At 41.5% G+C, this 12,979-nt stretch overlaps 1 protein-coding gene across 1 annotated transcript in view; it reads left to right on the top strand.

Annotated features, from left to right (window-relative positions):
• Positions 1 to 12,979, top strand: part of LOC123772373 (Na(+)/citrate cotransporter) — a 96,655-nt gene that overhangs the window by 58,703 nt on the left and 24,973 nt on the right.

The raw sequence follows: 12,979 nt of genomic DNA, 5'->3' as shown, positions 1-12,979 counted from the left end.
CCCAAACCATCTGAGGACAAACGAGACAATTCTTAGATCAAGTAAGTAATTATCAGAAGATTAACCAAGATTAAGCCTTCGTCTTACCGACAGGTGGTCTGAAGGTCACGTGACCCACATAAGTATAATGATCACTTGCTTGTTACAATGGAAAGTCTAGTTGTATATTGTTTGTTTTATCTTTACCAACAATATAAATAAGAAAATATAGTTAGCCTGACAGCTGGGTGGACAGCGCTTCGGATTCGTAGTCCTGAGGCTCCGGGTTCGATCCCCGGTGGAGGCGGAGACAAGTGAGCAAAATGTTTCTTTCACCCTGATGCCCGTGTTACCTAGCAGTAAATAGGTACCTGAGAGTTAGACAGCTGCTACGGGCTGCTTTCTGGGGGATGTGTAACAAAAAGGAGGCCATGTCGTGGACCGGGCCGCGGGGACGCTAAGCCCCGAAATCATCTCAAGATAACCTCAAGAAGATAGCCTAGTATTCAACAATATAAATAAGAAGATATAGTCATCCTAGCATACAAGGGTTGAATGTCTGACAATAGTAGTGCCTTAAGTCACCCTGGAAGTAAGAGTTATGATAACACTTGGCAAAGCGATAGCAGAAAATGACATATATTAGAACAATATTTTGATTGTCACCACATTATGGTTATTTTACTACTAATTAATAACTTCTGCAAGAGAAGTATTCACGAGGTATATTTATTTATTTATTTTTATTTATTTATTTATATACAAGAAGGTACATTGGATTTGTAAGAATACATAGCATAGTATTTACAATCTTGTAAAGTCACTAGTACACGCAGCTTTTCGGGCAGAAATGGGTATAATGGGTATTCGGGCATAATGGGTATAACTATACCAGCTTCATTATAGGAACTATAGTGTGATCATAGTGTTCACGTGGACTTAAATAACCAAGATATATCATCACTACCTCCTGCTGCCTTCACCAAAGGTCTCCAAGTCTACTGTTTATCACCTCATTTACTTTCGTCCAATGAGTTTTAATTATTTATATTCCACAACTTAATTAATCCTTTGCTAAGACTTAAATGATACCCCCCAAACTATGCGTGACTCAGTTCTGGAGCGACACATCCTCCCCGGACAGTGGTCGCCGGCACACTGCCAGCGACCACAATGCAGGGATGCCTGATTTGAGTTGCCGAAAGTCGCGAGCTGAAGAACTAAACGTCACAAAATTTACTATACAAGTAGCCAAATATTTTTTCCCGATTTTTTCCCAATTTGTTTGATTCGCTTTTCAGAATACACAACCCAGCTTATATTAAGAGTAGCCGAAAAAGTAATAAGTAGCGACATACATACCTGTTTTTTTATTGGGCTACTTGTAGCTCAGTTGGGCTACAAGTAGCCCAATCTGGCATCCCTGCACAATGCGCTGCAAATTTCATACCCTGCAAGTCTTCCCTTCTAGCCTGGCGTGACCATAACCTAACAAATGGAGGATGAATTAATTAATCATTATCCCCCGGTGTATATACAGTACTAAAACCACTTCACCAGCGATCCCCTATTATAAAGTTAAAGTAACTATTATAAAGTTAAAGTTATATATAACGATCCGCTATTACTCTGTCTCTAAAGAGACAGAGACCTGGCACTGCTGGGTACCCTATTTATCCATAACAAAAAGAATGTTTGTCCAAGCTTGGAACCCGGGTCAGATTCACGAAACAGTTACGCAAGCACTTACGAACCTGTACATCTTCTCTCAATCTTTGGCGGCTTTATTTACAATTTTTAAACCGTTAATGAGCTCCGAAGCACCAGGAGGCTGTTTATAACAATAACAACAGTTGAGTGACAAGTTTTCCTGCTTGTAAAGTGTTTAATAAACGTAACCAAAGCTGACAAAGATTGAGGAAAGATGTACACGTTCGTAAGTGCTTGCGTAACTGCTTCGTGAATCTGGGTCCTGGAGAGATGCCTGGGGCTAGCCTCACACAATTTTGCATGGTGATTAGTGATTGTATGGAATCTCATAGGGTGATTAGGGGTTAGCACCTATGCCACCCCTTGAGCAAGAATCGTCCTCCGCAATGTGCAACCAAGTCAGGTAGAGTTTAGTATTTATTTAACTATTCAGATAATTCCAAGCAAAATAAATACTCAGATGACAGATTTCCAAGATTTTGGAGTTCTCCAAAACTCATGTTCTTTATTTTAAGGTGAAGAAAAAAGTGTATTAATATAGAATGTATTACACTTATTTATACAATTTGCACGTTTCGAACCTCCATGGTTCATTTTCAAGTGAAAAGAAATTACAGAAATCGTTAATTTATACCAGTAATTATACTACTGGTATATACTTTATACTACTGGTATAAATTAACGATTTCTGTAATTTCTTTTCACTTGAGAATGAACCATGGAGGTTCGAAACGTTGTGCAAATTGCATAAATAAGTGTAATACATTCTATATTATTTCACTTTTTTCTTCACCTTAAAATAACGCACATGAGTTTTGGAGAACTCCTCTTTCACCTAAGCCCTGTTGCTAGAAAAATAGTTAAAGGGATAGAAGCCCTAAATCAGAAAATATCTGATTTAGGGCTTCTATAAACCGTATCTGTCTAACTCCCAGATACCTATTTACTGCTAGATGAACAGGCCCACCAGGGCGAAAGAAACTCTGCCCATTTGTTTCTCTCCCCCCCCCCCCTCGGCTGGGAATCAAACCCGGCTCTTAGGACTACGACTCCCGAGCGCTGTCCACTCAGCCGCGAGGCCCCGCGGCTGAGTGTGTAATGTATAATTTGTATGAGAGGTGGACTAGTCAGGTCAGCCTAATGCGAGACAATCACTGATGTCAGCCGGTAGGATGATTGTGTTCAAAACTGGAGCTATCTGACAACTACTGATGACCTTCGAAACTACTATACTGTTCTTTTAACTACATTTTGAAAGCATAATCCCAATTTAGATTGAGATTTTTGTCATTACAAAGGACACATGTAGGATATATAGATCAAATCAGATAGATCATGATATGTATTTGGATTGAAAGTTGGATGGGTTTGACATGTTAGCTGGATAGAGAGCGGGCCAGTGTGTGTATGGCAGCGGTCGGGAGAGGTTGCGGACTCCCGCTCTCCACTTTTGTTGAGTGACTTGCCGGCCGTCGACGAGCAACGGCGAGGGACATTTAATTTCTCACTGCTGATCAGTGTTTGATATCACATCGAAAAAGATAACCACCAGTAAGAGTATATACAGATGAGGCATCCAAGAAATGAACGTTTTAAATCTTTTTCATGTGACGGATATGTTGAAATCATTTCCTTTGCTACGGCCAGTTTATGTATTAAATTTCCGTCTTTCCGAGTATGGTGGTCATATGCAGCTATCTTGATGTGGCTATCTTGGGAGCTTCGTAGCCGATGTTAATATTCGTGACAGTTAACCATTTTAAGGTTAAGGTGAATTGTGTAACATTTCAAGCAACGATTTAGTTATCAGGTGAATCCTCATTTAAAAGAACAAATACCAAAAATACAATGATTAGCAATTGGTGCCCGTAAAGTTAGTTGGCTTCTATAAATGCAACTTAATGGAGCTTCACTACACTAACAGAAAGTAATTATAAGCTGGTAAGCTTGTGAGCATACGACCTTGATATTACTTGGTAACAATCCCGGCGCAGCCTCCTCTCTGAAGCTTATTACGTTGGGGATTATGTAACTACATCCTCCGGGTTACTAAGCTGAATATCCTGAATGTCTTGCGCATACATGTATTTAACGATTAGTATAATCCTAGGTTGAAGATATAGGTGATAATGATGTAAATAGTGAATATATGATATATATTGCTGGTGAAGATTATTAGTCACTGACAAGTTAAGTTATGAAGGTGGATTATCGCATATAATAATCGCTTATAAATAAAATAAATTCTTATCATGTGTCCCATCCGGAGCAGCGGGGAATTTTAATTTAATGTTCATGTTATGAACTTGTTAAACTATCATACGATTGTATACATAAACTAAACTACAGCGGCATCTTCTTACGCATCTTGTCAAGGAGCTTCCCGCTCTGATAAGTAAATTGATCTTACCTAGTTTGCTTAGACGGAGCTTCAAGCCCAACAGCTTTGCCTTATCAAGGGGAAGATAACACGGGGGCAGCGGTCTCTTTGGGTCAGATCCCTCTCTCGGCAGCATCCAGGTCTCTGCCAACTATTTCCTGAAGTAAAAATTCACATTGTAGACAAATGATAGGCAATATTCATAATTAACATACTAATTAAAAACATCAATTTTCCAGCTCAGAAACATTTGTTTAAAACGTTTCAATATGTTTAAGTCACCATTTAAGCCATAAGCTACATGGGGCTTCACAGCCCCTACCTATAGCGATACGTTCATAACAATTGCTACATCCAAAGCTTTTGTAATAGTCTTACATAAAATAAAAGTTTTTATAACAAAACCGATTCCAAAAAACAAGTACCAGCTCCAGAATGTCCCACGAATAAATCACTGAGTCTTTGGTTGGTCTGCAGCAAATAATTGTTTGATAACACTGGTAATATATGACATTAGCATACACATTCTGCTATGTGCATAAATATTATTTGGCCACTGAAATATTAAGTAATAATAGTATCTATATTGGGCGAGTTTCACCCATGCCTAATCTAAATATGGACATTATTCCTAATACTGTTTGATGCCGAGTAAAGAGAATGTGTTCCCTGGATGGGTCGATCAGTCGAGTAAGAGAATGTGTTCGCTGGGTGGGTCGAGCAATCTAGTAAGTGAATGTGTTCGCTGGGTGGGTCGAGCAATCTAGTAAGTGAATGTGTTCGCTGGGTGGGTCGAGCAGTCGAGTAGGAGAATGTGTTCCCTGTGGGGGTCGAGCAGCCGAATATGGACGGCCTCTGTTGAACTCACACTCCTAAACACTGACACCCACTGATTGTCAAGAAACTGAAAATTTGTGAGGTACCATGACAACTAAATATCTGCTACGCAATATATTGGTGAAAATCTAGCGGACGTTTGTGTTTAAGATGTGTAACTAGCTGTGGTTTTTTGTTTACACCCTGAACAGCAACTTAAATCTTGCAGCTGGAAATGCAACTGTATCAAATAACGTCAGAATAGACAGTGGAAAGTAAGGAATATATTCCGTGTGATAGACTTGGTAACAATGAGCAGATACGCGATTCTTCCCTACTGGCGCTCCATAGTGCTGGTGCTCACACCCATCATCTTCAGCTTCCTCCCTCTTTGTTGGGACACTTCGGTAAGTGGTCGACATGTGTAAACTGGTGCAGGTGTAGGGGGTGCTTAGGGCAGGTGTAGGGGGTGCTTAGGGCAGGTGTAGGGGGTGCTTAGGGCAGGTGTAGGGGGTGCTTGGGGCTTGGGGCAGGTGTAGGGGATGCTTGGGGCAGGTGTAGAGGGTGCATAGGGCTTGATGCAGGTGTGTACAGGTTTAGGGGCTAACGGGCTTGGTACCGGTGTAGGGAGTGCACGGGGCTTGATGGATGGAGTGCACGGGGCTTGTATAGGTGTATGAAGTGCACGGGGTTTGGTACAGATGTCGGAAGTGCAAGAGATTTATACCGGTATAAAAAGCGCACGGGCTTGGTACAAGTGCACCGACTGAACAGAGCTTGGTGCAGGTGGAGGGAATGCTTCTGGCTGGGCACAGGTGTAGTGGGTGCATGCACAGGGTTTGGTATAGGTGGGGTGCACGGGGCTTCATACAGGCGGGGGTGCACGGGGCTTCATACAGGCGGGGGTGCACGGGACTTCATACAGGCGGGGGTGCACGGGGCTTCATACAGGCGGGGGTGCACGGGGCTTCATACAGGCGGGGGTGCACGGGGCTTCATACAGGCGGGGGTGCACGGGGCTTCATACAGGCGGGGGTGCACGGGGCTTCATACATGTGGGGGTGCAGGTGAAGAGAGTAGAAAGTGCCTGGTGCAAGTGTAAGGAGTGCATGGGGCTTGGTGCAGGTGTAGAGGGGTGGGCTGGCTTAATACAGGTGTAGCGAGTACATGTGCTTGATACAGGTGTTGAGAGTGTACGGGATTAGTGCAGGTGTAGCGAATGCATAGGGCTGCAATCCGTTGCATTCCGCTCAATACATATTTGCTAGAGCCAGTGAATAATCCTGACTTTACGTTTAGGACAGACACTATAGACAGAAACACACCATCTCCTTGACGCCCGTCTCTCGCCAAATCATCTATCATAAGTGGACGTAAAATTAATGTGATGTTAGTATTGTTATGAGTTTGCAGAATTTTTGATTGACGCGGTTAGGCTATGCTGCTGCTGTTTAAATATATATATGTTTCTGTGACCTCTAATTATTGTTGGGCATCACTCAAAGAGATTATTTCCGCGTCAGAGGTTTGTGGCGAATTGGTCGTAATGTTTATTAGTATGTTGACTAATACTATCATCATGAATGATATTACTACTCGTTATTAATTTGATGTTTACCGAAGCCTCTCACTCTGGTTAGAGGAACTTGTGGTTGATGTTTTCCGAAGCTTCTCACTCTGGTTCAAGTATGTTTATTGAGATAAGAAAGAAATACATCTCAAAGGGATACAGTAGCTTAGGCTATTTCTACCCCCCACCTCACTCTGGTTAGTCATCTCAGAAGACATAAATAAAAAAATAAGACCTAGCCACAAAATCAATACATTAAAGGAGCTGCTGACATTCAGAGACGGCAAGGCCAATAACAGTGTGGTGACCATATTATGTTCAGCACGTGAGATGACAAGTCCAATAACAACGTGGTGACCACACTGTACTCACCTAGTTGTGGTTGTGGGGGTTGAGCTTCGGCTCTTTGGTCCAACACGTGAGTTCGAACTGTGGTCCAACACTGTTCACCACGTGAGATGACAAGGCCAATTAAGCGTAATGACCACACTGTGGTCATCACGTCTCGGTCACAAAGCATCATAATGCCAACATTTATCAAGATGATGAGGTTATGAAATCAACAAAGGGAAGCTTGGTACAAGCTTACCTCTGATCCAAGCTGCATGGGCTTCCCTGCTCTCCCTGTCTCTGAATGCAAATATCTTTAATCATATGCAAGGACACAACTCATACTCGGAACCAGCTATGGTGTTGCCATCTGGTGGATGTTTCACTGTAACTACCCTGACATTGCTGACCTCACCGCAGGACACAACTGGTTAACAACGAAGTAGGAAGTCTTGTAATTCAAGAGATGATAAGTGTCCCGGGCCAGAAGGTCGACCTTGGTATAACGTCCTGCAGGTGCTCTCCAGCTGGCCAGTCTGGCTTCACTTGCGGTTTATACAAGTTCAGAAGCACAAGTGCCTTTCAGCTGTTGGCTTCTTTCAGTGTAGCTGATGATGACGGTGATAAATGGTATGATGATGGTGAATATGATGATGGTGATGATAATAATGGTGATGACGTTAAACCACAAGTTAGACGCAGAAGTCTTGTGATAAAGGTAACCGGAAATAATTATGTTTGATAAAGTTATGTTCATACTTTTGAGAATTAAAATTAATCACAGGATTATCAAAGTACTAAAAAGAAACTCAAGCAGCAACAAACCGGTAGATCCAAACTAACTGATTGTTTCAAGGTGTAATAACAAAGAGGGTTTGAAGAGAAGTAACTGTCTTAAAAAAAAAAAAAAATCATTCAGTGTGGTGAACCGTTAGTTTTGGAACACAATAATTGTGTTGATATTTGACTGTGTGTTTTGCTTGTGGGTTGAGAGGGTGGAGGAGGTACTAGGATGGAGTAGTCTTGGGGTTATTAAAGGGTAGATTGCGGTATAACTTGTGATGGCTACAGTTGTTGTTGTTTTAGACTCAGCTATTGGGAACAAAAAGTTCCAAGCAACACGGGCTATGGTGATCCCGTCATGCTCACCTGGCACAGGAGATGTGTGGTGGCGCGGGGGTTGAGCTCTAGCTCTTTCGGCCCGCCTCTTAACTGTCAATCAACTGTTTTTTTCACACACACACACACACACACACACACACACACACACACACACACACACACACACACACACACACACACACACACATTCACACACACACACACACATTCACACACACACACACACACACACACACACACACACACACACACACACACACACACACACACACACACACACAGGGGTCTGGTAGCTGAGTGAACAGCGCGCAGGACTCGTAATTCTGTGGCCCAGGTTCAATTCCGGACCAGGCAGAAACAAATAGGCAAAGTTTCTTTCACCCTGATTCTCCTGTTACCTAGCAGTAAAATAGGTCCCTGGGAGTTAGACAGCTGTTACGGAGCTGACAATTGAAATGTATTACGGAATGTATTTTGTGTTACTGTAAAATTAACATTTTTGTCAATAATCTGAAAATATTATAATAAATGACCCCACGTGTGTTTGACTGAAATGTTGATAGAAAATTTTAAGTCAAGATTATCTACATTCTATTTTTGCAAAACATCCGATATGAAATAACTCGAATGTTTGGATGTATTTCGTAAATTATTAAAAATAAAAAAAGTATGGTGCAATTCCATACAAACTATACATCAGAATGTGAAGAGTTTTACAATGTGAAAATGTTTAACATTTTATTTAACATATACCTAGAACAGATCAGTTTCTGAGATAAGTAAAATCTGACAATTAAATTGTCCGCCGTTTGTTAAACATAGTATCTTATTTACTTTCCTGCTTTATGCCGAGTGATCTGTTTTATGCCGAGTGATCTGCTTTATACCGTGAGAGCTGCTTTATACCGAGTGAGCTGCTTTATACCGAGTGATCTGCTTTATGGGAGGTGAGGGACCTTCGACAAGCCACCGGCTTCCTGTCCTCGTCGAGGCCACTAGTGGCATTGGCCGTGAGGTAAATTCAGGTAAATACTGAGTGATCTGCTTATTACCGGGTGATCTGCTTTACACGGACTAATTCTGAAGGTGTATTAATATACGAAAGTACTTAAGGAAATTCCTGTTTCAATTCTTCCTCCGTGGACTGTATATATATATACAAGGGAGCCGGTCGGCCGAGCGGACAGCACGCTGGACTTGTGATCCTGTGGTCCTGGGTTCGATCCCAGGCGCCGGCGAGAAACATTGGGCAGAGTTTCTTTCACCCTATGCCCCTGTTACCTAGCAATAAAATAGGTACCTGGGTGTTAGTCAGCTGTCACGGGCTGCTTCCTGGGGGTGGAGGCCTGGTCGAGGACCGGGCCGCGGGGACACTATAAAGCCCCGAAATCATCTCAAGATAACCTCTCAAGATATATATATATATATATATATATATATATATATATATATATATATATATATATATATATATATATATATATATATGAGTGATCTGTTGTATCTCCCGTCTCTCATAATGTAAATCGTAGTTTTAGTAAATTGTAAAAATATATTTATTTATTGTATTCCACTTCTGATCATTATGTCAAGCGGGGTCTCGCCCTTTGTTATTATACAATTTATTATTTATAATTATTATGCTCAGTGTAAGGTCACTAATATTAAGATTTTATTGCATTAGTGAATAATGGGTAAGAAAGTTCCGCAAAATGGTAACTACAGACGCATCACATTTTTATGAATTAAAACTGTTGAATTAGTGTACTTGTAAACAACTGTATATTTATGAATAAAGTTTTTAAATTCAGTCAAATTAATTGGAAACTGTAGAGGGGCTTTAGTAGCTAAAATTGGTAAGCCATATTTCGTCTGGATGAGGCTGTAGGAGGGCCGCCAGAAGAATGAAAACACTAGTTCAGTCCAACTGTAAACAACTGTACATTTACAAATAAAGTTTTTAAATTCAGTCAAACTATTTGGAAACTGTAGAGGGGTTTTAGTTGCTAAATTTGGTAGTCAAATGTTGTTTGGATTAGGCTGTAGGAGTGGCGCCAGAAGAATGAAAACACTAGTTCAATCCAGTAGCAGAGAATTACTGCTGTCTGGAGAACGTAATTTCGTTGTCCAGACATAATAGTTTACATTGAGCCTGGAATTGCCTTGCAGCTGGTTCATTGTATAGTCGACCTTTATTGTGAAGGGCACAAAAGAATTCTTCAAATTAATGTTGACTGAAAATGTTATATATGAAAGAAAAAAAGGTTTGTCTATTGTTGGTGTTAAGACGTGATATACAATCATCATGTCAAGATAACCCCAACTGTATGAGTATGGCCATCACAATATGCAAGTTCTTGTTCCTTTACAGTCACCTAGATGTTCTTACAGGGTCAACCATGATCTCTCTACCTTGTCAACCTCTGGTTAGTTAATGCGGTGACTGTGGCTTATACCCCTTCTCTCCCATGGTACAGTGGTCTCCCACTGTATATTACTCCCATTGTAATATACACCACTGTACTTGCTCCCACCGCAACGAATTGCCGAGCTTCTAGGTCTAAGTCTGATAACTCATCTTCCTGTTTAGATAGTACCTATAGTAATAGTCGTCAATAGTCACGAATTCGTACGTTCTTTGCTTTTAGATAATAGTATACTGGTTCGTAAGGAATTATTTTAAAATAAATGAAGTTAAAACACAAGCGTAAATATTCCTAGGCCTAGTATAACACACATGTGTGCTATATTAGGCCTCAGATATTGTGTATTACGCCTAGGGAGGTTAGGATAGCTTAGTTTAGTTTGGCAAAGCAATACAAGTAAAAATAGTTTCCCGGTTTGTCCAACTCAATAGTTCTGATTCCAACGTTCTAATTTCGTTGTACATCGTTATATATATGTACTATGGACCTCATCGTTAATATACGTACGGTACTACCAAAACAAGAGGAGGATGGGCTGGATAACTATAGAGCTTGACTTAAACACACTATTTAACACAGTATTTGATTATATATTTATTGACTTTCTAGCTGACAAAGCACACACCTCTGACTTTCAGTGTGTATACGAAACTCTATTGTATACGGATACGTAGCCTCTTGATGCTTCCAAAGCTTTTGGCCAAGTTGAAGACATCATGGTGTTAGAGAATAGCTTAGTAGAAAAGTCTGTCCTGTCATCGCTAGATATTTATATATTTCTTATCAGATGATACGCAAGTTAGCTGTGGCATGAAGTAATGTCCGCTATGAAAATTTCCCCCCAAAATGGGGTCGAACACACTGCATACAGTTTAGTGCTAAAACTGTTTAGGTAGATAGGTAGCAAACAGTTTAGTCCTAAACTGTTTGCTACCTATCTTGATCCATTGTTGAAAGAGTTAAGAACCAGTAGAACAGGCTGTCCCATAGCCAATACTAAGACCAATGTTTTCAGTTAAGCTGATGATCTATTCTACTCGCACCGACTAAAGAAGCTACGGAAACTTCGATAAGAATATGTGAAAGATATAGTGCAGAACACAACCTAACGTTAAATCCTGTCAAATGTGCTGTGGTTCCCTTTAATTCACAGGAATCGCCTTATTGACATCCAAAAATTAAAATTAGTAGGCAGAGATTCCTGTAAAGTATTCTGAAAAGTATCTGGGAGATATTATATTCTCACAGGGCCCCATAGAGTCATCCATATACCTAGTCTTCCAGTGATGGTTATGGAAGTGGGACTGGTGTTAGTAGTGGTTGTGTAGGTGACAGTGTTGCAGGTGTTGATAAGAGTGGGTGTATGTGTGGTGATAGCTTGCTGGTTGTGTATGTGTGTGTATACCATTGTAATGGTGGTGGTGGTGGTGGTGAGGAGGGGGGTTGGGCCCTCAGTAGTGCACGCCAGCATACCTCAATCACCAAGCTCCTCACACACTTCACGGGAGGAATTAACTTTCACTTAATATTGGTCAGCTCGAGCATTTTTTGTTGCAGTGTAAATATCAGTAGTTTAGGCTGGCAGGTGCAGGCGGCCACGGCTCCACCGTCACAGGTGGGCTCGTGTACCAGATTTTGCATTACATATATTTAATTAGTTTGTACTTGTATAAACTGAGCTGTGACGGGGAGATGTGTGGCGCTGAATATAATTGACCAAATTAGGATCAATTCCAAAGCGGAGCAAGCAGTGATCATTTATTTGTACAGATCTTGATGGGGTGCCTGCTGAAGTATAGTTGCCTCAGGAGCCAGCGATCTTCTGCCCCTGTGCCCGGTGGCATTACACGGGGTATTCAGGCACGTTGAGGGCACTAGTGTGGGAAGAGAGGGAGGGAGAGAGGGAGGGAGGGAGGAGCTCCAACTGTGCCACCGTGACCTAAATAACATGGGTGCCAGACACGTTACTCAACTTTCTTTGTCAAGGAGACGAGTCTATCCCTCAATTAATTATCTCTCCCCCGCTTGATTATTACTATTACTTCTATTGAGGTGATGTTTGCACAGGTATATGGTTCACATGGGATGTTTGTGATGTTTGGTTACCATGCGAAAGCATTATTTAAACATTTTGTTTATATGTTGATTAACTTCACCTAGCACCCATGATATCCTCCCCCTTCACCTAGCACCCATGATCCACTCCACCTGAACCCCTCGGCACGCAGTGCTCCCCTGCTCAGGGAACCACCACCTCTATCCTAACCTAACCTACACCCTGCACATCCACCCGCTTCAGGGGACGCCCCCCCCTTCACCCGTTACAGGTGACACACCCACCCAATCTGATATATATGGATTGAGTTTACTGAAGAGACAAGTATAATAGGCACTTTATCTGTATATTTTAACGAATGTATTGTACTCCCACTCGCCATCGGAGGCATTTTACCGCGACTCACAATTTTATAATGTCAGTGCTGGTGATATTTTACACGTAGGGAACATGATTCATGCGCTTCTGTGAGCTCAAGTACCGGCTGAATTCAACAGTTGAGCCGGTAAAGAGGGGACATGCGGGTTGAGAACACTGTGCATGCCATATAAGTGAGTTATTTGACCCGCCTTAAATAATAGTGTGTGTGG

This window comes from Procambarus clarkii, chromosome 17, assembly GCF_040958095.1.
Source record: "Procambarus clarkii isolate CNS0578487 chromosome 17, FALCON_Pclarkii_2.0, whole genome shotgun sequence".
In the NCBI taxonomy this organism is placed as follows: Eukaryota; Metazoa; Arthropoda; class Malacostraca; order Decapoda; family Cambaridae; genus Procambarus; species Procambarus clarkii.
The sequence above is the reverse complement of the archived record's forward strand: the minus strand, read 5'-3'. Positions and strand labels throughout refer to the sequence as shown.